Source organism: Oryctolagus cuniculus, chromosome 16 (genome assembly GCF_051225735.1).
Source record: "Oryctolagus cuniculus isolate XC-2025 breed Fujian yellow rabbit chromosome 16, ASM5122573v1, whole genome shotgun sequence".
Taxonomy (NCBI): Eukaryota; Metazoa; Chordata; class Mammalia; order Lagomorpha; family Leporidae; genus Oryctolagus; species Oryctolagus cuniculus.
Window position 1 is genome coordinate 14,837,980 of NC_142882.1, and position 23,682 is coordinate 14,861,661.

General features: G+C 39.8%; 1 pseudogene; it reads right to left on the reverse strand.

Annotated features, from left to right (window-relative positions):
* Nucleotides 1-14,196, reverse strand: part of LOC138848179 (vomeronasal type-2 receptor 116-like) — a 60,734-nt pseudogene extending 46,538 nt beyond the window's left edge.
* Between the last annotated feature and the right edge of the window lie 9,486 nt (nucleotides 14,197-23,682).

Consider the following 23,682-nt stretch of genomic DNA (forward strand, 5'->3'; position numbering starts at 1 on the left):
CTGGAGAAAAAAAAAAAAAAAACACAACCCTAAATGAAAGATCTCTGTGAGTGAGATCCCAGTGGAAAGAACAGGTCTTCAAAGAAGGAGGTACCTTTCTCTAAAGGGAGGAGAGAAACTCCACTTTGACTATGACCTTGTCTAAATAAGTAAGAGTCGGAGAACTCAAAAGGCTTCCGTAGCCTTGGAATCTCATGAATGGAGAATAGGGAGATTAGTGATGCCATAAACAGGAGTGTCAATTTGTAAAGTCAACAACAGGAGTCACTGTGCTCTTACTCCTCATGTAGGATCTCTGTCCTTAATGTGCTCTACATTGTGATTTTTTTTTTTTTTATTTTTTGACAGGCAGAGTGGACAGTGAGAGAGAGAGACAGAGAGAAAGGTCTTCCTTTGCCGTTGGTTCACCCTCCAATGGCCGCCGCGGCCGGCGCGCTGCGGCCGGCGCACCGCGCTGATCCGATGGCAGGAGCCAGGAGCCAGGTGCTTTTCCTGGTCTCCCATGGGGTGCAGGGCCCAAGCACCTGGGCCATCCTCCACTGCACTCCCTGGCCAAAGCAGAGGGCGGGCCTGGAAGAGGGGCAACCGGGACAGAATCCGGCGCCCCGACCGGGACTAGAACCCGGTGTGCCGGCGCCGCTAGGCGGAGGATTAGCCTACTGAGCCGCGGCGCCGGCCCTACATTGTGATTTAATGCTATAACGAGTACTCAAACAGTATATTTCACTTTGTGTTTCTATGGGGGTGCAAACTGTTGAAATCTTTACTTAATGTATACTAAACTGATCTCCTGTAAAAAAAAAAAAAAAGAAAAAGAAATTATCAATTCCCAACTTGACTTTCACTGGGATTAAACATAACAATAGTTCTGATCTGATTTCATTATCATTTAAAAAATCATCTATTATTTTTCACTTTATGTTTCTGTGTGGGAGCAAACTGTTGAAATATTTAGTTAATGTATACTAAGCTGATCTTCTGTATATTAAGAGAATTGAAAATGAATCTTGATGTGAATGGAAGGGGAGAGGGAGTGGGAAAGGGGAGGGTTGTGGGTGGGAGGGACGGTATGGGGGAAGCCATTGTAATCCATAAGCCATACTTTGGAAATTTATATTCATTAAATAAAAGTTAAAAAAAAAGAAAGTTACACACTAGGTGAAAATATTTGCAAATCATATACCTAAAAGATATTATATTAATAATATCTAAATATTTCTTTCAACTCAGTATACTGTAAGACAATCTTAAAAAGCATAGAAGAAATCTGTCCAACAGAAATAAAAACATAGGTTCACATAAGAACTGGGGAGATTTTTTTTTTTCTGGCAGTCAGAGTTGGACAGTGAGAGAGACAGAGAGAAAGGTCTTCCTTCCGTTGGTTCACCCCCCAAATGGCTGCTACGGCTGGCACTGCACTGATCCAAAGCCAGGAGCCAGGTGCTTCCTCCCGGTCTCCCATGCAGGTGCAGGGCCCAAGCACTTGGGCCATCTTCCACTGCCTTCCTGGGGCACAGCAGAGAGCTGGACTGGAAGAGGAGCAACCGGGACAGAATTTGGCGCTCCAACCAGGACTAGAACCCGGAGTACCAGCGCCGCAGGAGAAGGATTAGCCTAGTGAGCCATGGCGCCAGCTGGAGATGTGTTTTTGATAATATTATTCATAATAATAAAATCTGAAAGCAATTTAAGGTCTATTCAGGTAGATGAATAAATCAAATTGGTATATTTGTGCAGTGGAATTCTATTCAGCAATAACAACCTAGATACTTGATACATGCCACAGCATGGGTGAAGCTCAAAATGATTATGCTAAATTAAAGAAGCTAGTCTTTTTTTAAACTAGAAACCTTTTATTTAAGGTATAGAAACTTCATGCATTTCATATATACAAATTAAGCATCATAGTGATTCATTCTTCCCACCCCACCCTCCCTCCCACCTTCTTCCTGCTATCCTTCTTCCTCCTCCCTCTTCTATTCCCATTATTATTTTTCACTAAGATCTATTTTTAATTATCTTTATGCACCTAATTTTTAAAAAAATTTTATTTGACAGATAGAGTTAGACAGTGAGAGAGAGACACACACACACACACAGAGAGAAGTCTTCCTTCTGTTGGTTCACTCCCCAAATGGCCACCATGGCTGGTGCTGCACCGATCCGAAGCCAGGCACTTCCTCCTGGTCTCCCATGCGGGTGCTGGGCCCGGGCACTTGGGCCATTTTCCACTGCCCTCCAGGGCCCCAGCAGAGAGCTGGACTGGAAGAGGAGCAACCAGGACTAGAACCCGGTGCCCATATAGGATGCCGGCACTGTAGGCAGAGGATTAACCAAATGAGCCACAGCGCCAGCCCTATACACCTATGATTAACCTTACATTAAGTTAAAGAGTTCAACGAATAGTATGCAAAAGAAGTCTGTTCCTCAATTGTTGAGACAAGGGCTGTTCAAAGTCATCACATCTCAAAGTGCCAAATTCAGTTCTATAGATTACATTTTAGGTACTCTATTATATTAGTTACCACAGATTAGGGAGAACATATGGTATTTGCCTTCTTGGGACTGGCTTATTTCACTAAGTGTAATGGTTTCCAGTTGAATCCATTTTGTTGCAAATGACAGGATTCCCTTTTTTTTTAATTGCTGTGTAGTATTCCATGGTGTAATATACCGTAATTTATTCAGTCTTCAACTGATAGACATCTGGATTGATTCTATATCTTAGCTATTGTGAATTGAGCGGCAATAAATATGGGGGTACAGATAAAAAAAAAGAAATAGATCAACAGGACAGAAGATCAACAAGGAAACAGCAGATTTAATTGACACTATTGCCCAAATGGATCTAACAGATATCTACAGAACTTTCAATCCTACATTTAAAGATTTTACATTCTTCTCAGCAGTGCATGGAACCTTCTCTAGGATTGATCACATACTAGGCCATAAAGCAAGTCTCAGCAAATTCAAAAGCATTAGAATTATACCATGCAGCTTCTCAGACCACAGCGGAATGAAGCTGGAAATTAGCAACTCAGGAAACCCTAGAGAGTATGCAAACACATGGAGACTAAACAACATGCTCCTGAATGAACACTGGGTCATTCAAGAAATCAAAAGAGAAATCAAAAACTTTCTGGAAATAAAAGAGGATAACAACACAACATATCAAAATTCATGGGATACGGCAAAAGCAGTGTTGAGAGGCAAGTTTATAGCAATAGATGCCTATATCAAGAAATTGGAAAGGCATCAAATAAATGAGCTTTCACTGCATCTCAAGGACCTAGAAAATCTGCAACAAACCAGACCCAAATCTAGTAGGAGAAGAGAAATAATTTAAATCAGAGAAGAAATTAACAGGATTGAATCCAAAAAAATGCTACAAAAAATCAACCAAGAGAAGAACTGGTTTCTGAAAAAATGAATAGAATTGAAAACCCATTGTCCCAACTAACTAAAAAAAAAGAAGAGAAAAGACCCAAATCAATAAAATCAGAGATGAAAAAGGAAATGTAACAACAGACACCACAGAAATAAAAAGAATCATCAGAAATTACTACAAGGACTTGTATGCCAGCAAACAAGAAAATCTATCAGAAATGGATAGATTCCTGGACACATGCAATCTACCTAAATTGAACCAGGAAGACATAGAAAACCTAAATAGACCCATAACTGAAACAGAAATTGAAACAGTAATAAAGGCCCTCCCAACAAAGAAAAGCCCAGGACCAGATGGATTCACTGCTGAATTCTACCAGACATTTACAGAAGAACACTCCAATTCTTCTCAAACTATTCAGAACAATTGAAAAGGAGGTAATCCTCCCAAATTCTTTCTATGAAGCCAGCATCACCTTAATCTCTAAGCCAGAGAAAGATGCAGCATTGAAAGAGAATTATAGACCAATATCCCTGATGGACATAGACGCAAAAATCCTCAATAAAATTCTTGCCAATAGAATATAACAACACATCAGAAAGATTATCCATCCAGACCAGGTGGGATTCATCCCTGGTATGCAGGGATGGTTCAACATTCGCAAATCAATCAATGCGATTCACCACATTAACAGACTGCAAAAGAAAAACCATATGATCATCTCAATAGATGCAGAGAAAGCATTCGATAAAATTCAACACCCTTTCATGAGGAAAACTCTAAGCAAATTGGGTATAGAAGGAACATTCCTCAATATAATCAAAGCAATTTATGAAAAACCCATGGCCAGCATCCTATTGAATGGGGAAAAGTTGGAAGCATTGCCACTGAGATCTGGTACCAGACAGGGATGCCCACTCTCACCACTGCTATTCAACATAGTTCTGGAAGTTTTAGCCAGAGCCATCAGACAAGAAAAAGAAATTAAAGGAATACAAATTAAGAAGGAAGAAGTCAAACTATCCCTCTTTGCAGACGATATGATTCTTTACTTAGAGGATCCAAAGAACTGTACTAGAGACTCTTGGAATGCATAGAAGAGTTTGGCAAAGTGGCAGGATATAAAATCAATGCAAAAAAATCAACAGCCTTTGTATATACAGGCAATGCCATGGCTGAGAAAGAACTGCTAAGATCAATCTCATTCACAATAACTACAAAAACTATCAAATACCTTCAAATAAACTTAACTAAGGATGTTAAAGATCTCTACGATGATAATTACAAAATCTTAAAGAAAGAAATAGAAGAGGATACCAAAAAATGGAAAAATCTTCCATGATCATGGGTTGGAAGATTCAGTATCGTCAAAATGTCCATTCTCCCAAAAGCAATTTATAGATTCAATGCAATTCCAATCAGGATACCAAAGACATTCTTCTCAGATCTAGAAAAAAATGATGCTGAAATTCATATGGAGATGCAGGAGACCTCAAATAACTAAAGCAATTTTGTACAGCAAAAACAAAGCCGCAGGCATCACAATACCAGATTTCAGACATACTACAGGGCAGTTGTAATCAAAACAGCATGGTACTGGTACAGAAACAGATGGATAGACCAATGGAACAGAATTGAAACACCAGAAATCAACCCAAACATCTACAGCCAACTTACATTTGATCAAGGATCTAAAACCAATCCCTGCAATAAGGACAGTCTATTCAATAAATGGTGCTGGGAAAACTGGATTTCCATGTGCAGAAGCATGAAGCAAGACCCCTACCTTACACCTTACACAAAAATCCACTCAGCATGGATTAAAGACCTAAATCTATGACCTGACACCATCAAATTATTAGAGAACACTGGAGAAGCCCTGCAAGATATTGGCACAGGCAAAGAGTTTCTGGAAAAGTCCCTAGAGGTGTAGACAGTCAAAGCCAAAATTAACATTTGGGATTGCATCAAATTGAGAAGTTTCTGTACTGCAAAAGAAACAGTCAGGAGAGTGAAGAGGCAACGGACAGAATGGAAAAAATAGTTGCAAGCTATGCTACAGATAAAGGATTAATTACCAGAATCTACAAAGAGATCAAGAAACTCCACAAAAACAAAACCAACAACCCACTTAAGAGATGGCCCAAGGACCTCAATAGACATTTTTCAAAAGAGGAAATCCAAAGGGCCAACAGGCACCTAAAAAAGTGTTCAAGATCACTAGCAATCAGGGAAATGCAAATCAAAACCACAATGAGGTTTCACCTCACCCCAGTTAGAATTTTTCACATTCAGAAATCTACCAACAAAAGATGCTGGTGAGGATGTGGGGAAAAAGAGACACTAATCCACTGTTGGTGGGAATGTAAACAGGTAAAGCCACTATGGAAGTCAGTCTGGAGATTCCTCAGAAACCTGAATATAACCCTACCATTAAACTCAGCCAACCCACTCCTTGGAATTTACCCAAAGGAAATTAAATTGGCTAATAAAAAAGCGGTCTGCACCTTAATGTTTATTGTAGCTCAATTCACAATAGCTAAGACCTGGAATCAACCTAAATGCCCATCAACAGTAGACTGGATAAAGAAATTATGGGATATGTACTCTGCAGAATACTATACAGCAGCGAAAAACAATGAAATCTCGTCATTTGCAACAAAATGGAGGAATCTGGAAAACATGCTGAATGAAATAAGCCAGTCCAAATGGACAAATATCATATGTTCTCCCTGATCGGTGACAACTATCCGAGCACCAAAAAGGAAACCTGTTGAAGTGAAATGGACACTATGAGAAGTGGTGACTTGATCAGTCCTTGCTCTGACTGTTGATAAACAACTTAATACTTTATCCCTCCTAGTATTATTTTTGTTTGTTCTATTTAATACTATCGGTTTAATTCTGTAATTGATACACAGTTACTCTTAAGTGTTGAAACTTAACTGAAAAGTGATCCCTGTTAAAATATAAGAATGGGAATAAGAGAGGAAAGAGATGTACAATTTGGGACATGCTCAAGCTGGCTTGCCCCAAACAGTAGAGTTAGAAACATGCCGGGGGATTCCAATTCAATCCCATCAAGGTGGCATGTACCAATGCCATCTCACTAGTCCAAGAGATAAATTTCTGTTCACAATTGATCATAATGATAGGACTAAGAGTCAAAGGGATCACATAAACAAGACTATTGTCTGAAAATACTAACCGATAGAATAAAAAAGTGAGAGAACCATCCAACATGGGAAGGGGGATACACAGCAGACTCATAGAATGGCAGATGTGCTAAACAGCACTCTGGCCTCAGAATCAGCCCTTAAAGCATTCGGATCTGGCTGAAAAGCCCATGATAGTATTTCAGGCATGGAAAACAAAGACACTCTGGCAAAAAAAAAAAATTGACCTAAATGAAAGATCTCCATGAGTGAGATCCTAGTGGAAAGAACAGGTCATCAAAGGAGGTACCTTTCTCTGAAGGGAGGAGAGAACATCCACTTTGACTATGAACTTGTCTAAATATGATCAGAATCAGTGAACTCAAAGGCTTGCATAGCCTTGGCAACACATGACAAGAGCCTAGGGTGATTACTGATGCCATAAACAAGAGTGTCAATTTGTTGAGTCAACAACAGGAGTCACTGTGCTCTTACTCCTCATGTAGGATCTCTGTCCTTAATGTGCTGTACATTGTGATTTAATGTTATAACGAGTACTCAAACAGTATATTTCACTTTGTGTTTCTATGTGGATGCAAACTGTTGAAATCTTTACTTAATGTATACTAAACTGACCTTCTCTATATAAAGATAATTGAAAATGAATCTTGATGTGAATGGAATGGGAGAGGGAGCAGGAGAGGGGAGGGTTGCAGGTGGGAGGGACGTTATGGGGGGGAAGCCATTGTAATCCATAAGCTGTACTTTGGAAATTCATATTCATTAAATTAAAGTTAAAAAAAAGAAAATAGATCTCAGTGTAAAGTAGGAATGGAAATTGGAGAGGAAGGAGGAAGAAGGATGTGGAGATTCACAATGTTCCTAAGGTTGTATTTATGAAATGTTTGAAGTTTAGATACCTTAAATAAAAGTGTTCTGGGGAAATAAAAGAAAAATTCATTTTGGCTATGAAATAAAAATAAATTAAAGGAAAGTAAACTGTCTGTGTGTATCATTTTGGTTGAAAATACAATGTTTTGCCATGCTTAGTTTTAAATCTTTGTGGAATAAATTATTAAGAACTACATGGTAGCTTTGGGATCCACAAGGAGAGAAGGCCTATACTTCTGGGAATGGAGAGACCCTACCCGCACTTCTGGGAAAGAAAAGTCCTTGTGAAGGTCCACCGGTTGCCTAAAGGTCAACCCACGAGGATCAGACCTGCCTCAACCTTTTACCTCTATGCCCTATATCTATAAAAGGAGCCCTTCCAACCTCTGACGCTCTGTTGGGGCTGGGAAACCTTGCCCAGGAGCGGAATCCCAATAAAAGCTTGTGAATTAATTGATTCGTCTGCCTGGGAAGGTTTGTTATGTGCCAGAAACCTTCCACTGCACACTACCATAGCATGAATGTTCAAAAGTTATTTTAAAATTTGCTACATATAAGAGAAGTTGAACATTTTTCATTGGATTATCATTTACATCCCCTGCCTATATTCCTGCAGAACTATGGTCTTCTTTCTTGGTATTTGTTGAACACTTTATGTAGTGCAGCATTAAGCCTTTGAGTCAAATGCAAACTAAAACTATACTATCTCAAAATAACAAATAAAATATTACTAGGTTGAGCAATAAAATGAATCAATAAAATTGTAAAACAGAATGATAAAAATCTGTAAGATGGAAAGTTATACAGTTTGAAAAAGAAATAAATGATGCCTGCTGCAATGTGGATGGGTTTGAAGCCAGACTCCTATGCTACATATTGATCAGAATTATTCAGAAAAGGTAAGCTCAGAGAAACTAAAGAAGATGATTGCTTGCATGATATGAGTTTGAAACTGACTTCTTATTGCATAAAGAAATTTTTATAGGGTGATGAAAATGTCTTCAATCCACTTAGAGAAGACTATTGCACGAATGTGTGAACATACTATGCACAATCTGAATGTTCAATATGAATATGCATGTACTTAAATGCTTTTGACTTATCCAGTTTAAAATTGGTTCATCTTAGCTATGAGAATTTCACATTAATAAAAACAACATTGTATCGCATGTGCAAGTGAAAAAATAAAACTTAAAACAAAGACAAAAACAAAAACCAATATATTGATGAAAGAACATACAGTTAATGATTCGGTGCCATGTTTAAATGAATATTCCATATATGTTTGATAAAGACATCATTTCAAAATAGCTCAACAATGAGAATTTATTAAGATATTTTGGGCAACACAATATCTCTACAGAGGAACACTGTATGACCAAGCACCTCCCGTGTCTGGAAAAGGAATCTCACTTAAATGACAATGTCAACAAAGAGATGTCAAGCACTCAATAGCCAGGGCAAACAGAACATAAAGCTTGTATAATTAGATGTCTTAGCAAATATGAACAATTACATTGTCTGTACATTGATAAAAAATATAAATTAATTCAGTCTCCACCATTTCAGGGATAGCCTTTTAATATAAAATAACATTGTCGTTGTAGTCTGGATGAAAATTTACATCATAATTTATTTTTACTCAATATAAAATTTTTCTCTAAAATCCATTACTAACTCTGAGAGGGAGAGAAACACAACCCCATGCCTGTCCTGGACTGAGGCTACAACCAACAACAGGCAGTCAGACCCCAGTTTTTCACATAGGTGGCCAGGACCAAGTTAACATGAAGATTCAACCCTTCCTTCCAGGGTCCCCAGGAGTCAGACGTCCATGACAGGAGCCAAAGCCAAAGGTAGAAATTTATGCCATGCACTCAGAATGCTAGGATAATGTCCAATACAATAAGTTTTTAAAGGAAAAATCAATTTTAGTTCCCCCATATTTCTGGAATGCTATTTCAGAGTGGATTCTTGGTACTAAACTCTAAATATATGATAATAAAACAAGTGGAAAAAATTTAGAATCCTTTAGAACTTGCTTTTTTCTTTAAGCCTTTCAAAGTGTTCTTCTCAGGTCTAATAAGAATAACATAGCACTTGGGAAAAAAGATGCAGCCTAGGAGCCCTGCACTGGAGGCCAAGATGGAGAAGACCTCCACGGCCACCATGACCTTCCCCTTGGTGCTGTGGTAGACAGGCAGGAAGGTCACCCAGACGCTGCAGAACACCAGCATGCTGAATGTAAGGAACTTGGCTTCATTGAAGGTGTCAGGCAGATTCCTGGCTAGGAAAGCTACAGTGAAGCTGGCCAAGGCCAAGGAGCCCAGGTAGCCCAGGACACAGTAGAAGGCAGTGGCCGAGCCCTTGTTGCACACCAGGATGATGTGGTCAAGCTCAGAGTGTGTATCTAACTCAATAAAAGGAGGATAGGTTCCCAACCAGATGCCACAGAGAGCCAGTTGGATCAAGGAGCAGATGGGAATAACAGAGTTATGGCGCTTGCTCTGTGCTTATCATGTGTTTGTAAAGATGAATTGGTTTCATGATCTACAGGCATCAATAGAAAGTCTTGATTATTACACTTCCTGAATTTCTCAGCTGCAATATAGCAGGTTCCACCTGCAAATCTCAGATGATGACTCATCTAATGTGTTGTGATGTCTTTTAGCATCAGTGCTAAAGTTGACTTTCTAGAATGAGCACCACCAGACAACAGCTTAAACATAAAGAAATAGCTGTAGTGATCATAAATTGATATATTGAATTAACAAGTACATATGTGCATAGAAAAAATGATGCACTAAAAATTCACTGGGTCCTACTGAAACTCTTTGGTTTCCCTTTTGTGGAGAATTAATTAGGACCATAAATTATGGATTGGAAATTTTCTACCTGTCTGATTGGCAATTTCTCTATATTATATAATTACATAATGTATATAATTAATTTATATTATGTATAATTAATCAATTATAGATTTGATCAATATTTGCAACAAAATACATGGAATTGAAGATCACTATGCTGAGTGAGATACTGCAGGCCCAGGAAAGAAACATCAGATGTTTTTCTGATTTGTTCAAGTTAATATACAGAGTACAAACACTGTGATGATATCCTAGCATGTTGTTTCCATGAAGCATACCATGTATATGATATATACCCTAATTTCCCTTTATTAGGAACATTGTCATTAATCCCTCACCTTTTTAATTTAATAGTCCTATTCCAAGAAAAAGCTGTATATATGAATATATATAAATATCTACATGTGATGTACACGTAGCAGGATGCCAAAATTGTTAAATTTTACAAATGAAAAATGAATAGAAATGAAAAATAATTGGTCAATATGTCTTTTTTGGCTTTATATAAATTCCAAAGAATATTAGGGAATGACAACTTTTTATCTGTTGTTTACTCATGTGTTTCATTGTATACTTTACAGTATTTCAGCCAGCATTAGAAACTTTCCTAATATGATTTCTGATTAGAAAGTAAACATTCAAAATCTACAGTGACTGAAATTTCCAGCCAAAGCCAACAATCACAGATATACCACTAACCAAAAGAAAGAGCCCATATTCTTTTGTACCTAATCTCTCTGAACTTGAGATGAAAAGCAGGGTCATGATGCTGTACCTCAATAAAACATCTCTAGATTCCATCAAGTGGCCAGTGCTTGTTCTGTTCTAAGGGAGGTTTACCTGCCAGGGAAGAATCATGGGCTGGGCTGCTTCTCCTGGAGATCCCATTTCTACTTTCTCCAAAAGCATTTTATGGAGGACATGAGCCACTGTGTAGACAGCATTGTAGACTAAATAGCTGGAGTCAGATATGGTCAACAGGTCAATATGTCCTGGAAGAAACTCTAAGGAAGTATTTCGTGAGCAGGTTCCAATACGTCCACAAAATGACCCTGCAAGTGAGCAGTCCAGATGGAAAAGCCATAATTTACTAAAGTAAAAGTCTTCTGGGTAGTGGGAAGGGTTTGCCATCTTGACAAAATGTTTGAGGCCAGGGATTTCTTCCTTGTGGGGTGAAAATGAGAAGCCTCCATGTAGAGAGTGCAACATGTGGTTTGTCTCAGACATAACAAGATCCCACTTTGATGTCAAGATCCACACCTTCCCCATGGTTAAAAAGGACCTCACTGAAATATCCACAATGATGAGACCTCTTACATCACCATAGAGTATATGCACATTTGCAGATGAAGCTCTGATGCTACTCATGAAAGTGAGATCACTATCCCCATACAACTTCTTTGTGACAGGGAGCTTCACTGTAAAGGCCACACAGACACTTTTCTTGAGCATCTCTGCTTCAAAGTACTGAAGGAACTGCTCTCCCTTCATGTCATCAGACACAAAGAGAGCCACCCACATCCAGCCAAAATGCAGCAACAAGGAGATCATTCCATGGCCCAAAGAGCTGTCACTGGTGGCCATCTGATAGAGTGAGGGAAACTGGTCCTTATCATTTAGCATGGGATCAAAAGGGCCATAGGTGAGCTGAAAGCAAAGAAAAACATGATCACATTTTTGTGAGATTTGTCTTATCTCACTTGGAAGTGAGTGAAAAAAAATCTCCCCAAGGTGAGCTTTAAGTAGGTTACTATTGTGTGAAAAGAAAAAGTGCAGTGAGATGAAAAATCTTGCTATATTGACCACAGAGAAGACCATGCTTCACATGCACATTACTTTAGGTTAATAAATGTGACTCCTCATCCTTAGCTTTAAAGAAAATCTGTCAGTTTCTGTATGCTCTTCATGTCCTGCAGTGGGGACTGAGGAATAAGAAACTTTGGATGCTGCTTCACCCAGCCAGTGGTCTTTCCCACATCCTTGCCCAGGGTGATTGGTGGAGCAGAGCCACCTTCTCCATGGTAGATAACTTTAGACAGAAATCTCTACTGTGTTGATCTCTTGGTATTTGGTGTACACGGATTACCACAGGAATCCTGCATTGTCTCCAAGAATACAATTACCAACCCTCTTTGATTTGGGGCAAAATAATTTTTCCAAAACAGAAACTTCCACTCACCATGTGGCCTATGTTTGGCAGGCACATTTTCTTGTGTAGTGTGTCCCTGGGGAAGTATTTTTTAGATACTGGTGCAGACCTAGGGAGGAAGTGATAATGTCTCAAGTCATTGGGTCATGGAATTCATGTGGAATGACTTCCTGGTTCTACACATCTGCTCTGGCAGACTCAGCCCAACATCATGGCAGACATTTGGTGAGCAAACCAGCAGAGCTGGTTATATTGGAGCCCCTTGTCTGACTGGCTGCTTCGCTGTCTCCTGAAGATTGGATTCAATGTCCACATGTTTGATATGTAGAGTTGTATATGGCATGGCCACTGAGAATGTGAAAAAAATCAATCTGTGTGCTTGTGACTAATTAGGATTGAAAACATGATTGGTTGAGCTCCAGTATAACTGGATATGAGTCTCAACACTCCATGGTGGAGCCAGCCTTGTGGCACTGCGTGTTAGCCTATCAATGATGATACCAGCATCCAATTTTAAATTGTCAGTTCAAGTCCTGGCTAATAAGCTTCCGATCTACTTGCCTGCCAATGTGCCTGAGCATTCAGCAATGTGTTACACAAGTACTAGGCCCCTTTCTACCATGTGGTATAACTGGACGGAGATAGTGGCTGCTGGCTGCTGGCTGCTGACTGCTGGCTGCTAGCTGCTGGCTGGCTCAGATCTAGCTGTTGTGGGAGTTTGGGGAGTGACCCTGTGGAATAGGAGATCCACCCCACCTCTGTGTGTATGTGTATGTGCCTTTCCTTCTTTCTCTATTGCTTTGCCATTTAGATAAACAAATATAGAAGTCTTTTTAAAAATAATTTTTCACTGTTACACTCAGTGTTTTCCCAAAGAGAACCAAGAGGTAGATCCCCATATCCATTAGTCCTAGATCTCTGGGTGCCACCTGAGACAGTGCTGTCCTAGGATGGGGCATGTCTGTGTGCTGTGGACATTTTTTATGAGGCATAGAGGTGAGACTATTAGATAGTCAATGCTTCCAGCAGGTGGGAGATGGTTACACAGGCCCTAGACAGGAATATTAAGAATATGGTCAGCCGGCACCGCGGCTCACTAGGCTAAACCTCCACCTTGCAGCACCAGAACACTGGGTTCTAGTCCCAGTTGGGGCACTGGATTCTGACCCAGTTGCCCCTCTTCCAGGCTAGCTCTCTGCTGTGGCCAGGGAGTGCAGTGGAGGATGGCCCAAGTGCTTGGGCCCTGCACCCCATGGGAGACCAGGATAAGCACCTGGCTCCTGCCATCAGATCAGTGCGGTGCGCCAGCCGCAGTGCACTGGCTGCAGCGGCCTTTGGAGGGTGAACCAATGGCAAAGGAAGACCTTTCTGTCTCTCTCTCTCACTGTCCACTCTGCCTGTTAAAAAAAAAGGAATATGGTCAACATACCCTGCTATTTGCCTTTATTCCTTATCCTTCCCCTGTTAATAACCTCATGTCCCTGAAAAATCCATGGGATCTCTCCTATACCATGGTGGAATATGCACACTCGGCTGCCCCATTTCCATTTTTCAGAGGTGAGAGAATGGTGTTGGAGGAGATTCAACTATTGTTCTCCAAATTCACAACTCATTTACCTGTGGGGTTTTGTAGAGCTCCAAAAGTGTTCCAAATTCAATGGACAATGCTGATGTGGTTCCAGCAATGATGGCAACATGTCTTCCTTGTTTATGGCAGCTGTAGTTAGGAAAAGCCAGATTCATCCCAGCCAACCAATACACTAAGCTCAATAAGGTATACTGTTCACTGGCAAAGGCATTGAAGAATTTGAAACCCAGGGTCAGGTTGGGGAGTAGCTGGGGGTCCTTATTGATCTCCTGGATGGCAAAGCAGAAGGCCAGCACGTATTGGTAGCTCTTCCACAGCCACCTAAAAAGAGGGGCAGCATCAGGGAGAAGGTTCAGAGCATGGAATTCAGAGCAACAACACAGCCACGCCCTGAAGCAGCAATGGTCAGACTCAGGCTTCCACTCAGTTGTGCCACAGCTCTTGCACATGGAGGAGGTGTGAGGGAGGTTCCAAGGGCTCTAGAAGATCCTGGCAAGGTCCTTGGACTCCTCTGAAGCAAACCATGTCTATGATCACTCTCACCTTCATGAACCCTCTAGGGAATCTTTGATGTGTTCAACCTAAGGACAACACCCAGGAGCAAGCATTTCTGTTTTCAGTAATTTCTGGAGTAGGCTGAATACCACCTGACTCATCTGTTGTCCAAAATTTTAGAACATTCTCAGGGCCACCTGAGCTGTTTTTCCCTAGTCCTCACTTTAATTTTCTACTCTAATATTTTGCTTTGCTCAAATCAGATTTAACATTTTGTTTTCCTTGAATGTAAACATTTGACTCCTGAAATCTGTCAGATAATTGCTGATGATTGCTTAGTTTCCATTTATTTTTTTCTCTATTGAATTCACATTTGTCATTTCATATTTTACACTTGCATGTTGCCTCCTGTTTTCTATATATGTTCTTAAAATTGTTATTAATACAAAGATTTCATATATTTCATAGATATTCTAAGAGGATAACCATATGTCCCTCCCTTAATTATCCCTCCTTCCTTTCTCTTTTTTCATTTAATCTTTGATATAACATAATCTCAATTTACTCTATAATCACAACATATATCTTAAGTGAAAATAGGATTTCTGAGAATTTAGGAACTCTCACATTTTATGAGAGAGTGGATGGTCTATTTCCTCACTATGGATTTCTTTTATCTTCTTCCCTTGGAATTCTTTTGAACTTTTATAACTTATTACATTGCTTCCATAATTTGAAAGCTAAGAAAAGTCATACATGTTAATAAGTTACCTGGGACTCAATATATTCATCCAATCATTCCTTTAGTTACTTTGCATTGGATATTATGTTTCTGTTTTGGGCTTAATTAAGAGTTTTTCATTTATCCTTATCCTCAATATTATAAACACATTCAAAAAGTTTCTAATTGACAGTGCTTTATTTTTAGCTGAACAGTATTTATTGGGTCAGACAGTGTTGTGCATGTTGTTCTTATATGAGGAGTTTAAAATTTAATTTTGTCCTCCAGGTAAAAGTCAGTATTCTAGACACACTTAATCCAAGGAGATTTTCAGATATGTCGAGGACTTACTTGTTAAAAATGAAGTCAACCTGGCACAGAAATCATGCTACTGTCATGTGTCCATAGCTTAAATTTATTTATTTGAATAATAAATTAAAACCATTGAATAAACTTTTTTTCTTTTACACATTTAGTCTTAGTAATAGAATTTTTCATTGTGAAGGGCATACTGCATTCACCCTGGGTTATTTACAGCATGTGCTATCAGCTGAAAGTTGACTAGCTTAATTCTTTTTTTTCCTGAATGCAAAGTTGTGAGTTGTTAAGTACAGAACCTGGCATGCAGAGTTATTTTTTTAAGTAAACAGGAGTGTCTGACACCAAAGCAGACCTAGATATTAAGATATTTTGAGAAAAGTATACTAAATGTTGTTGCAAGCCACAACATGGATAAAATAGGAAAACATGGTGCACTGCAAGATGTTAGTCACAAAAGACCACAAGGGGTATGAATCAGTTCACATGGAGGGGCTATAACAGACTGATCCTCAGACACACAAGACAGATGGGTGGTATGGACTAGGAGAGAAAGAATGAAAAATGTAGAGACACTGAAAAGGACTATGGGGATTTGTGAGTGGGTGATGAACATTAACAGGTTTATCAGCAATGAGTTGGTAACTCTTTTAAAAATCTTGATAAAAGACTTTATCTCATTATTCAATGATGTACCCCAATCTTCTAAGAGAAATATGCAGTTTATTAAATGAAATTGATCATTAGAGTATTACATACAGTCACGCAAAATGAATGCCAAATTAAAGGCCAAACACTGGGTAAACAAGTGTGGGATCTGCACATAAAATAACTCCTTGTAGGCAAATAACAACACATCTTCCATCAGCTTTAAGGGAGTTCAGTCATTGTATTGAAGCTGGAGCTTGAAGCCAAAGTCCACAAAGAATTAATCATCTGGCCCATATTAACTAAAGGAGACTAAAGCATATATAATTTTATTTTAGAGTGTGACAAGCACATGAAGGCTGGCATGTCTGCACAAACAAGGGTGACCAGACACTTTTCTACCTGGGGAACAGAAGGCAGGGCAAAGCCTGTCCTCCTCTTTTTGGCGTGGGCTGACCTCACCCTGAGATCATGAACAAGACAGGTCCTCACTGTCTCCCAGTGTCCCTGAGATGAGAGATTACATGGTAACCCTGTGCCTCAGAGGTTGCCAGGCCCATTATCAGTTGCCCACACTGCATGGCAATCTGCTGAGTGGATAAGCTTTAAATTCCAAAAAGCATGGAAAAGCCAGACACACACCATTTAAACCAACAGCTCTCTGCCTCACCCTCTTCTGAACACATGAGCATGTGGTTCTCTGCAGTGAGTCAGAAACACACTCCACTGTCACCATCAACAAGGGTGCAGAGACAGGATGTTTGTTTCTAATCCTCTTCAGACATCCATGTTAAAAGTTACTAAAACACATGCTGCACAGGTACGTCAAGCCCAGAATTTTCTGTGTGATTCCTGGAGAACCATCAGGATCCAAGTGAAAGAATTGGGGAAGATAAACCCCTTTCTCCTTGTGACTTTCAGAGACTTAATGCCTGCAGTCTGTTGGGGCTAAGTTATTGACATGTGGTGAGACACAGTCTGTCACAGTCTGTTTATGGTGGCACATCTCAGACACACATTGATTCACTATCAAGTACATTTCAACAATGCTCTTGTCAGCACTGACACCCAGAATGACCTCTTAATCCTAACGCTGACCCCAGACCAGGGCCTCAGTGTCTCAGGACACCTGTGCCCACTCCATGCATGCAGGTGGGATGGGATCTGGAGTCCCCACATTTTGACTCATCCCAAGATGTCCAGGGCTACATGGAGTGGGCACATTTCTATTGATGTCACTGCTCTGTCCCTGAAAGACTAAGAAACAAATGGAAAAATGAACAGGAATGTGTGGAAGGAACAAGAGTGGAGGGAACCTATGCCTTTCTTTATTGGCATTTATGCCACTTTCTGCATACCTTCCAGCATTCTCAGAAAGTATTAAACACAGACATAGTAACATACACTCACATTCAAGAATAACCAGACTTAACACATATGCACAATCTTGAACTTACCACGAAACAACAGTTTTATACTGGGGACGATGTAAAAAAGATATCTGGACCTTTTCAGTTTCTGTTTCTGGATAGTAGAGAGGGAAAAAGCCACCCAAGATCAGGTCTCCGTCTTGGTTGATACTTGGCTTAAGGTAATGATGGCATTCCCTGTGAGTCATGCCCTGTAAAGTGTGTATAGTATGCAGGAGTAGGCACAGAAGGCTCACAGACTACATCTTGCCAGTGTTTTCACAATGCAGAGATGAAGCCCAGAACATCAGCTGAGGTTAGGGAACAAGGAGCTGGCAGGTGTCAGCAGGCTCAATCCCCTGCAGAGAATCGCTCTCTGTGCAGGGCACTGCCAAATCCCAGTATCGCTGTCTTCAAGTCTAGTGAGTCAGAAAGGGGCACAACTAGCAACTACAGGGAGTTATTTCTAAGGAAGTCCATGCAGTGAGACATTGCCCTTGGTGTCCATGTGATCAGCAGAGCACTTGCAGCTCAGCCTTTTCATTGCTTCACTGTGTCCCACACAGTAACTCAAGGGATCACCCAGCCCTGGGGCCCTGCACCTGTCACCCTCCATTATTGGGGAAAACATGTTGGAAAAACATGTTTTGGACTCTCTTTCCTCGCCTCCTTGTATGATTTCATCAAGGTCCAACAAAGCACTGGGGACCACTGAATGATTGGACTGTGTACAAAGTGTTAAGTGTTACTCCAGGGGACTTCTTGGTGTGTTTGGCAAGTTTAGAAAGAGTCGATGCTAGGATCAACAAAATATCTAGTTGCATCATTCCACATATGAGTTGGAAAGAAGTCAAGGGCTGATGTCTATCATTGATGACTCTGTGCTCCCCACCCAGTCTCTTCATTGCTGTATCTAATATCAATCTCAAGTCTACAGAACGCTGCTGGGAACATTGGCTTCATGATTAAGAATGAACGGGCATATTCAGAAAAGGGGACCAATTCTTTCACCATGTATACCCCTCCAGACAATTTATCCAGTTACCCACCTCCCTGAGGTTCTCCCCATTTAACAAGCATTTAGCATTGGTATGGTTTCCATGTGACAAGTGAAAGGAATTCTGTTCTGTATCAAACATGGATTTCTCAGGCTGTCTATTTTCTCTCACTTTTTACAGGAAACATTCTAAACAATATTCCTCTACCCTTTTTTTAAACTTTTATTTAATGAATATGAATTTCCAAAGTACAGCTTATGATTACAATGGCTTCCCCCCATAACTTCCCTCCCACCCCCAAACCACCCCTTTCCCTCTCTCTCCCCGCTTCCATTCACATCAAGATACATTTTCAATTCTCTTTATATCCAGAAGATCAGTTTAGCATATATTAAGTAAAGATTTCAACAGTTTGCACCCCCATAGAAACACAAAGTGAAAATACTGTTTGAGTACTTGTTATAGCATTAAATCACAATGTACAGCACATTCAGGACAGAAATCCCGCATGAGGGGTAAGTGCACAGTGACTCCTGTTGTTGACTTAACAAATGGACACTCTTGTTAATGGCATCAGTACTCACCCTAGGCTCTTGTCATGAGTCACCAAGGCTATGGAAGCCTTTTGAGTTCTCCAACTCTGATGATATTTAGACAAGGTCATAGTCAAAGTGGAGGTTCTCTCCTCCCTTCAGAGAAAGGTACCTCCTTCTTTGATGACCTGTTCTTTTCACTGGGATCTCACTCGCAGAGATCTTTCATGTAGGTTTGGTTTTGTTTTTTTTTTTTTTTTTTTTTTTTTTTTTTTGCCAGAGTGTTTTGGCTTTCCATGCCTGTAATACTCTCATGGGCTTTTCAGCCAGATCTGTGTGCCTTAAGGGCTGATTCTGAGGCCAGAGTGCTGTTTCCTCTATCTTTTTAATTAATAATCTTCTTACCTGTTTTTAATTGTTAACTTTAAATTGTCTAGACTTATGGTTCCAAGTGAATGAGTTGATATCTGTGCACATTGTGAATCAGTTTATCCAGCTCTTTGCCATGTGTTTACCTCACATCCTCTCATCCTCTTCAATTTTTTGGGTTAACCACATTAAAGTCAACGGCCTCAGACATTTTGCAAGTAAACTGCATGCTGTTCCCAGGCTCCCCATGATGTGCAACACATCACTTGAACTCATTGGTCTTGTCTAAATGAAATTTTATTTCTCTAACTTCTGAGCATTGAAACTCCCAGCCTTGGTAACCTTTGTTCTTTTCTACTTCTGTGAAAAATGACATGGGGATTTTGACATGATTTGAACTAAGTTATTATATGCCTTTTCATATTATGTATATTTTAAGGCTATTAATACTTATAATACATGAATACCATATTTCTTTGCATTTGTTTGTGTGCACATCCATTTATCTTATGAAGATCTTAGTTTGTATATCTTCTACTTCCTTGCTTAAATTTATTGAGTTTAGTTTCCCCATCATGATCATGCCCTTCAAGGTTGTACCAATTACCTATGAGAAATCTGGTAGCAACCAATTACACTCATTCACATAGGCCTCCATTCTACAAGACTCACACACCAACCTAAAAAGAAATGTGAAGAGTACTTAGTGCAGGAAGAATTAGAAATTGAATAAATAACATATCATAAAACAGAAGACAAATGCTTGACAATTTCATTAGATCAGGAAAAAAGGGGGTCATGTAGGTAGTGGGTAAGAATGTGATTTTTTATAGAATTCTAGAGGAATCTTTGATAGAACGGTAGCAGTAGTGGTGGGGAAGGGGCCTGACTTCCAAGGGCCACCATGTAATTGAGAGATGGAGGGTCTAGAATTTGTGGAGGTTGACAGCTGAGCCTTATGCTTCCTGGACTTCATCCAACATCTCTCTAACATGGCAATGATTCAGGGAACATGTATGGCTAATAATATTTTTAGCAAGCTGTCATCCTTATCTGAGCTGGAACTTTAAATTCTATATAAAATATTCTAATGATAGCATATTGTAGGCACAATACTTGGGGTAACTACTCAAAAATATATAGGCCAACAGAGAAATGAATGGTATCACATTGTTCACATGAACACATATAGTCACATGGACATGGTTCATGTTTAAACCATTTCTAAGATTCTGAATCTGGGGTATGAGGGTTCCACTACTTAGGAACTAACTATGCATTAGGAATTCAACCCCTGTTGTTATGGAAAACACTTGAAAAATTCTCTAGGATTCTCCCACTCTGGCAACACAGCATGAAATAATGGCCTTGCCTGAGATCCTCCACAGAGAGGGGTTGAATGGAATAAAAGTCACAAAGGCAAATATGTATGGTATCTACAAAGGATGACTGTATCAATCTTAATCTCTTGAATTAGGGTGTACCATAGTATGATAATTATTCAAATCATATATACCTAAGGTTTTAGAATATATGAAGGAACACTTTTGGTATTTATATAGATGCATTTGGGTCACTGCCTCTTTCTGTACCACTTCCATCTCTATTCATTAGCTTTTTTGGAAAACTTTTATTTAATAAATATAAACTTCAAAAGTACAACTTTTGGATTATAGCAATTTTCCCTCCATAACCACCCTCCCACCTGCAAACCATTCCATCTCCTAATCTTTTTCCCATTTCATTCTTCATTTTTTGAAAGACTTACTTATTTGTGAGTCAGAGTTACACAACAGAGAGAGGAGAGGCAGAGAGAGAGAGAGAGGTCTTCCATCTGATGGTTCATGCTCCAATGTCCACAACAGCCAGAGCTATGCCAATCCAAAGCCAGGAGGCAGGAGCTTCCTCAAGGTCTCATGCAGGTGCAGGGGCTTATGGACTTAGGCCATCTTTTCCTTCTTTCACAGGCCTTAGCAGAGAGCTGGATCATAAGTGGAGCAGCTGGGTCTCAAACAGGTGCCCATATGAGACACCAGTGCTTCAGGCTAGGGTGTTTACCCTCTGTGCCACAGCACCTGCCCCCCATTCTTCATTAAGATTCATTTTCAATCTTTATATACAGAAGATCAACTTAATATACACTAAGCAAAGATTTCAACAGATTGTACCGAAACAGACATACAAAGTATAAAGTACATTTTAATACCAGTTTTACCATAAATTTACATAGGAAAAACATTAAGGACAGAGATCCTACATGGGGAGTAAGTACACAGTGACCCCTGTTGTTGATTTAACAATTGACACTCTTATTTATGACATTTATGACATCTGCCATTCTATGAGTCTACTATGTATCCTGCTTTCCATGTTGGATCTTTCTCTCCTTTTTAATTCTTTCAGTTATTATTAGCAGACAACTAGTCTTGTTTATGTGATCCATTTGACACTTAATCCTATCATTATGATCAATTATGAACTTTGATCACTTTGATGAGTAACATGGCATTGGAACATGCCACCTTGATGGGATTGACTTGGAATCCCCTGACATGTTTCAGCTTTACCATTAGCGGTATGTCCGAGTGAGCATGTGTCTAACTGTACATCTCCTACCTCTCTTATTCACATTCTTATATTTAACAGGAGTCTATTTTCAGTGAAATTAAACACCTAAGAATAATTTTGTATTAATTAAAGAGTTCAACCAATGGTATTAGGTAGAACAAAAAAAATATTAAAAGGAATAAAATAGTAGGTTGTTCCTCAACAGTCAGGACAAGGGCTAATAAAGTCATTGTTTCTCATGGTGTCCATTTCACTTCAACAGTTTACCTTTTAGGTGCTCAATTAATTGTCACCAATCAGGGAGAACATATCATATTTGTCCGTTTGGGACTGACTTATTCACTTAGCATGATGTTTTCCAGATTTCTCCATTTTTTTGCAAATGACTGGATTTCATTTTTTATTGCTATATAGTATTCTATAGGGTACATATCCCATAATTTCATTTTCCAGTCTTCTGTTGATGGGCATTTAGGTTCATTCCATGTCTTAGCTATTGTGAATTGAGCTGCAATAAACATTGAGGTGCAGACAGCTCCTTTATTTGCCAATTTATTTTATTTTGGGTAAATTCCAAGGAGAGGGATGGCTGGGTCATATGGTAGGGCTATATTCAGGTTTCTGAAGAATCTCCAGATTGACTTCCATAGTGGCTTTACCAGTTTGTATTCCCACCAACAGTGAGTTAGTGCCCCTTTATCCCACATCCTTGCCAGCATCTGCTGTTAGTTGATTTCTGTATGTAAGTTATTGTAACAGGGGTGAGGTGAAGCCTCACTGTCGTTTTGATTCGCATTTCCCTGATGGCCAGTGATCCTGAACATTTTTCATGTGTCTGTTGGCCATTTGGATTTCCTCTTTTTTTTTTTTTTTTTACAGGCAGAGTGGACAGTGAGAGAAAGAGACAGAGAGAGAAAGGTCTTCCATTTTCCGTTGGTTCACCCCCAATGGGTACTGTGGCCAGTGTGCTGTGGCCGCCGCACTGCACTGACCTGAAGCCAGGAGCCAGGTGCATCCTCCTGGTCTCCCATGCGGGTGCAGGGCCCAAATAGCTGGGCCATACTCTACTTCACTCCCGGGCAACAGCAGAGAGCTGGACTGGAAGAGGAGCAACCGGGACAGATTCCAGTGCCCTGACTGGGACTAGAACCCTGGGTGCTGGTGCCACAGGTGGAGGATTAGCCTATTGAGCCACGGCACCAGCCCGGATTTCCTCTTTTGAAAAATGTCTATTGAGGTCCTTGGGCCATCTCTTACATGGGTTGTTGGTTTTGTTGTTGTGGAGTTTCTTGATCTCTTTGTGGATTCTGGTTATTAATCCTTTATCAGTTGCATAATTTGCAAATATTTTTCCCATTATGTTGGCTGCCTCTTCACTTTCCTGATGTTTCTTTTGCAGTACAGAAACTTCTCAATTTGATGCAATCCCAAATGTTAATTCTGGCTTTGACTTCCTGTGCCTCTGGGGTCCTTTCCAAGAAATTTTTGCCTGTGCCTGTATCTTGGAGGATTTCTCTGATGTTCTCTAAAAATTTGATGGTGTCATGTCATAGATTTAGGTCTTTAATCCATGTTGAGTGGA